The sequence below is a fragment of the Myotis davidii genome, unplaced genomic scaffold (assembly GCF_000327345.1).
Source record: "Myotis davidii unplaced genomic scaffold, ASM32734v1 scaffold290, whole genome shotgun sequence".
Lineage (NCBI taxonomy): Eukaryota > Metazoa > Chordata > Mammalia > Chiroptera > Vespertilionidae > Myotis > Myotis davidii.
Window position 1 is genome coordinate 6462782 of NW_006285049.1, and position 6725 is coordinate 6469506.

General features: G+C 41.6%; 1 protein-coding gene across 3 annotated transcripts in view; it reads left to right on the forward strand.

Annotated features, from left to right (window-relative positions):
- The window catches only part of PRICKLE1 (prickle planar cell polarity protein 1), a 22697-nt gene that overhangs the window by 1429 nt on the left and 14543 nt on the right, over positions 1 to 6725 (forward strand). The window lies entirely within an intron of this gene.

The following is a 6725-nucleotide window of genomic DNA, read 5'->3' on the forward strand; positions in this document are numbered from 1 at the left end:
GTTCCAATGTGTCTCCTCCGACGCGGGCGTCGGGTGGACCCAACGGATCCTCGACAGCCGCCGCTGAATTTTCCCCGAAGAAGGGTGGCATCCTTTCTCCCCGGCTCCCCTCCTGTGACCCCCTTTTTTCAAAAGCTCGGGTTTCCACATTCATCTCTGTCAGTATACACCAGGCTATGTGTGGAATTTGTTTTTACAACTCGAGTCTTGTGACTTCTCAAACACTTTCTTGAAGTGTTTTCTCTGGAAACTTGTTTCAAATGAGTGCTGTGCGTTTCACAAAGAGGAGTGTTGTTCAGAAGCCAACAGGTGACAGGGTGAAACCCGAGTCTCTGTGTACATTGGAGTCAAGTCTGGCTGCCGTTTCCTTGGGCCGCGGTTGAAAATAGAAATTCAGAAAATCAATAGGAGACTGACTGGAACACGGTTTTAAGAAAAGACCTGCGTCCCCCTCCCCATTACGGAGCACATAATGAGTCCATTGGAACCGTGCCTGGCGTGGTGCGCCTCACACCGCGGCGTGCGTTGTTGGTTTGGTCTGGATGGGCCGGTTTACAGCCAAATAACCTGACCCCAAAAGCGCCGCTCTGGCAGGGGACCACGCTTTGTCATCGTGTTTCCTCCTTTTGTTCAGCAATCTGTCTTACTGTCGTGGAATGTGTTTGTGCATGGAATTAGGATGCTTGGACACCCTGCAGGGCCCACATTTCCTCTTGGAAAAATGGATAGCTTCTTGGCAATTGGATGCTGCATGACAGGCCACTCGGTTGTTGGGAAAATGTACCCGTTGGATGGACGTTTACCTGGAAAATACAGAAAATGCCAAAGGACACATGGCCTCGTGCCACTGATTGCTAGTACCAAGTAGTGTTAGTAAAGGGATGGTTCATAAGCGGTATCTTCAGATACCTTCGTTATGTTTTTACTTTAATTTTTTATACAAAATATGTTTACCCTTTATTCAAGTTATCTTTACAGTTCATTTCAGCGTAAGTAAAATTGGGTTATGCTCTGTTAGTAGTGACTTTGATCTTTTGCAGGCCATAGGCATTGAAAATGCTCTTTGAGTATGTGAAAATTTTAAAGAGATCATTGTAGTCATTTTGCTAGCCTATGCCTTTTATAGGTCTCGGGCTTTTTTTTTTTTTAAGTTAAGGACATCATAAACAAGAAGACATGTGCATCCATAAGGGTTATATTTTGTGTACTGAGAAGAATGGAAGTGTTACAAGTTTCCCTGCTACCAAATGAGCCTGTAGTTAAATTTAATTCGCCTGCATGTTTAGCCTAGAAGAAGTAGAGTGACTTGACTTGGGTACGTGTGACCTGCACCTTCTTGTTAACAAGCAGTTTAACAAAGAAGCTGTTAAGTAGCTTGTGGTCCACTGGATGGCACTTAGCAGCAGGGGACACCTGGGGAATGTTAGCCCACTGACTCGACAAATCAGTATCTGTTCTGGTTTTTGGTGATCAAAGGATTTCTAACTCCCCTGGGCATGTTCACATGAGAAATACTTATTCATAAGGATCTTAACCATACCAGGGTAGTCTTCACATAGGAACTAGAGTGGGATTACACTGGGGAAAGTATCTGTAATTAGGGGTGTGACCGTAGACTTCATTTACATTGGCAGCCACTGAAAATGATTTTGTTTTCGGTTCACGTGCTTCTAATTTGATTTGGTGACTTGGTCCAAGAAAATGATGAATGATGTTATAGGGACCATCTAGAACTGATGTACAGTTACCACCTCGATATGTGTCTGATTGGATCCATTCTCCTCAACTCCCTCAGACCCTCACTCTCCGTCTGACTTGCCTATGTAGTTTCCATGTTGGTGCATGACAGGTGTTTCAATCGGGTAAGACTCAGAACTGTTTGACCCAGTTTCTCTCTTTCCTTTTATCTTCTTTCCCCAAGCCAACATGCTTAGGCTCTCTTGGTGATAATGGGCTAATAGGTCCCTCCCAGGTTCCCTTTCTCTTTCCTGGCCATCTCTATCCTATTAATTTTCCTTAAGACCTGGAATGGCACCCTCCTGCTCATAACCTTTTCGTCCTCTCCCATTGCCTAGAGCAGCGGTTCTCAACCTGTGAGTCGCGACCCCTTTGGCGGTCGAAGGACCCTTTCACAAGGGTTGCCTAAGACCATTCTGCATATCAGATATTTACATTACGATTCATAGCAGTAGCAACATTAGTTATGAAGTAGCAATGAAAATAATTTTATGGTTGGGTCACAACATGAGGAACTGTACTTAAAGGGCCAGAAGGTTGAGAACCACTGGCCTAGAGGGTTAAGTGCAAAGTCTTCTGCCTGACGTGTACTACTTGAAAGTTCACTCAGTGCTGCCACTGCCATCCATTGTTGCTTCTTTGGAAGAATCTGTCTTCCAGGGAAACTGCCCACTGTTTACTGCCTCTGGACCTTCATATACTGTGCTGACTTATTAAGCTTCAGGGGAAAATAATAAAGGTTTAAATATATATGTCAAGGTCAATCAAAAGAACAATCCTTAGCTACTCTGGATGCAGCATAGAGCTCATTAGAAAATAAATGGACTCCAAATACCAAAATAGCATTGCAAAATAATAAAGCTAATTTTTAATTCGAATAACACCTTCATGTCCTGTATGTTATCTTATTTAACCAGTGTTTACTGTGCTTATATGGGAGGAATGCCTAAGCCCTTGTGCACAACATAATTATTCTATATACTTTAAGACAATTTTTTTCAAAGGCATAGTTGCCTAATTTACAGCATATTGAAAGCAACAAATTTTAAAATATTTGGAGGTTGTTGGTTGTGGGCAAAGGAAAAAGGTTACTTACTTAAGAAGAAACTCAAGTAGCAGGAATCCAGACATCATGAGAAGAGGGAGAGAAAAAACTTACAAAAACTTGTCTACCATCTTAGCCACGGTGCCATGCACCCCTGGCCATCAGCTCTACGTTGTGAGGTAGCCCTGGAACCGGCCCTATATTCTAGTCGAGTAACCAGGTTCTCAGGTCACTCCCAGCTGGGATGGCTGGATTAGAATTCCTGTGTCTTGAATCCTGAAGCCAGTGTTTTTCTGCTGTTCATTTTTTACTCAAAGTGGAAAGATGATCAGCCAAATACTAAATCACATAGAATTTACACATATAACCATCATTGAAGAAAGCAAGAGAATGTATAATGGAATTTGGAAGCATTCTCAGCACTTTTTTTTTTTTTTTTTCAGTTCTGGCTTTTTTTGGGAATAAATGTCAATTGCCTTCTTCCTGATTTTTCCCAGAACCATTCAATAATGGTCTTTAAAGATAAGGGTGAATGAGTAAATGGAGTGAATGCAACTAGCAGTAAGTTTCATGAGAAACCTCTCCTTACATCACCATGTTGGAGAATGAAGCTGTACTCTAATTTGGGTAACAAAGCACCACCTCACAGCCAACCATATACTGTGTCCTTAAAATTGTTGCTCTCCATAACACAACTGGTAAGACCCTGCCATGCTCTGTAGACTATTATACATGCTGTGTGTGTGCACATGTATACGCTTGCATTTGATTGCACATGCACTGTGTGTATCGTGTTAGAAATTTTATGTAGGGTTAGGTTAGGATCTGAGACCAAGGCAGCTGGGAAAGGTGGTCAATAGTTTGGCAAAATTGTTTGCTCCACAAGAAGCTAGAGCCTTCCCAAACTAAAAAAAAAAAAAGATGAAACTCACATGTTCACATGTCAATATTCGGTCCTTTTTTTTCTTATTAACATGTTCTTATTCCAGATGTCACTGGTTAGCTTCAAGGATATCTATGTAGTCACAGGGAAAGTAACAATGCCAGTTGGTGCACATCAATAGTAACTTTAATTCTTCATATTCATATAACTTTTTCTCCTTTAAAACTTTCATATCCTTAGAAAATAGATGCCATTTTTAAGAACCAGGCCCCAAGATGTTTGGTGGCTTGTCAAAGGCATGAAGACCTCAGGGCTGCGTCCACTGAATGCTGAGAGCACCAGATTACATTCCCTAAGGATTGCTCCTTCCTTGGATCACATGTGCTCTCAACAATTATGATGTTGGAGAAGTCATACATCTGAGAGCTGTTTATCTTTGGGTCTTTTTAAATGGAAAGAAGGAGCTATTTAATGATTCTGAAGGGGGAAGGGAGAAAAAAGACAAAGGAGGGATATGGTTCCATTTTGTGTTGTCTGACTGGCATGAAGTTACTCCCATGGTAACCCTTGTCTTTCTTATCTCTCTCTACCCAACCTTGGGCTTCTTTCTCCCGACCCTGTGTCCACGTCTTGCTCTTCCTGTTTGTCATCATTTCTCTCCTTGACTCCTGTGGTTGGCTTTTAGTTTTCTCTTGAAAACAAAATCTGCAAATATCATAACCTGCTCGAATTTAATTCAATTACCTGCTCTTTGTGCTTGTCAGTGCCATCTTTGATGGTGGTGTTCGTTCTTAAAGGTGTTGCTTCTGCCCACATTTCCTTAATGGGCAGACTCTGGGACATGAACAAACCCAACCCTGAAAACGTTTACTTCTCTCTGCATTACGAGAGAAGTATTTACAGCCAGAATTATAAAGAGATGGTGGAGAGGTGGGGCCCCTACTGATTCATTTCCTTAACAGGGTCAGACCTATTACAGAATGGCTACTGCGTAGTTGTCATTCATGTGTGATTAAGTTCATTCAGCTTATTACAGCATTTCAAGACCAGGATGATAAACCTGCCTCCCTATAATCACAGAATACCGATGGTTTAACTATTTGGGTTTTTTATTCTATTTATCTCCAGCATCTAACATGAATTCTTGCACATTGTTTGTCTTTTAAATGAACATTTTCTAAACAGCTATGTTTAATTGAACTATGGTTTGGTAAGAGAATATGAAAAATACAGACTTTCAAATGGTGTGTGGTGCATGTGAGAAAGAGGAGCAGGAAGAGGATGATAAAGCAAATGAAGCAAAATGTAAGCAGTTGATGAGTCTGGGCAAATGCTGTAAGGGAGTTGCTTACTCTTCTTGCAACTCTTCTGAAGTTTGAAATTACATCAAAATAAAAATTATTTACAAAAGTAAAATACAAAATAAATAAAGGAACATCTAAGTGGTTCTGAAAAATCAAAACAAAACAAAACAAAAACCCCACACCAAACAACTTGAAAAAAATTTCACCCTCTATCACAGTGGTTCTCAACCTTGGCTGCACATTGGAATCACCTGGAAATCTTTTAAAAATCCTGATTTCTGGGCCTCATCCTCCAGAAATTCTGTTTTTTTGTTATGGGGTGGGGCCACAACATTAGTAACAAAGAAACAAAGTTTCCGGAAGATGAGGTCCAGAAATTAGAATTTTAAAAAGATTCCCAGGTGATTCTAATGTGCAGCCAAGGTTGAGAACCACTGCTCTATCATAACCCCATTTGTAAACCTGATTTGTGTCCCTCTTTCACATGATTAACCTTAAGAGCCAACACCTGGAAATGAAATTAATGGAATTTTTCTATCAGATTTAATTCGCGCATGGTTTCATGTGTAGCCTAAAAGGAGGTGTTTTGGCAGACCAAACAGTCACGTTTACGTGTCATTAGGAAGAGCAAATACCATATAGTCATATACATGCCTTCGTAAGGGATATTTGTGAGATATTTTTATTATTTTAACCTTTTGCAAGGGCAAGAACATGCTCAGCAGTCAACTGCAGTTGTATGATGTGCTAGGAGACAGCGATAGGCTTAAGAATATATTCTGGGTCTGCTGACCAATACCGGTCATTTTAAAAAAGAAAAAAAGTAAGAATCCAAAATCAAGGTTTTTTGTTAGTAAAGAAAAACAGTAGCCAGTGGTAAAGCATCTCTTACCTCAACCTGGTAGGTGGAGGTCATGCTATATAACTTTTATTTTTTAAATTTTTTTAAGTTTTTTTTTTTATTTCAGAATAAATATGAGGGAGAGGGATGGGAACATCAATGATGAGAGAGAATCATTGATCTGCTGCCTCCTGCGCGCTCCCACAGCCCAGGCATGTGCCCTGACTAGGAATTGAACTGTGACTTCCTGGTTCATAGGTCAACGCTCAACCACTGAGTCACGCCAGCGGGGCCTTTTATTTTTCTAATGTTTATTTTTTGGTCAGCTCAGAGAACTTTCTAATAAATGTAGTGATTTGTTATTTTGTGTAATTACCTGCTGACACAAAGGAAAAAGAAAGAGGCTTTCTCCAAAGAATCAACTCTGAAGCAACAATGCATAAGGCCATTGAATTTTATAATCCTTTTAACTATCTTCTCCTCTAAGTCCCTCTCTGGGCAGCGTGGACCGTCTCCCATCCAGTGATGTCCTTTCGGGTGCCTGCAGTGCAGTCGCGTGGCTGGTTCACCAAAGGAAAGGGAGCTGGGGCAACAGCTCCACCTTCGGGAGGCAGTGTGGGGCTGAGGGCTTTGAGATCACAGGCCCGGTTCTAAGGGTGCTGCCAGTGAATGACCTTACTGACCTTGGACAGCTGACCTGTGGCAAATCACTCTGAGGCCGGCTCCTCCTCTGTTAACAAGATACACCCTGATTGGGTTGCTTGATGTGGCGATTAAATGCCATAACACTAACAGGCGAGGCCAAGAGAACTGTGTTAGCTGTCAGAGCGCCAACAAGTGAAACCAAAAGCCGTGCCTGTGATACAGTGCCTGTCACTCAGGTCCCTTCAGTTGGTCTCTCCACGCAGTCGAGGA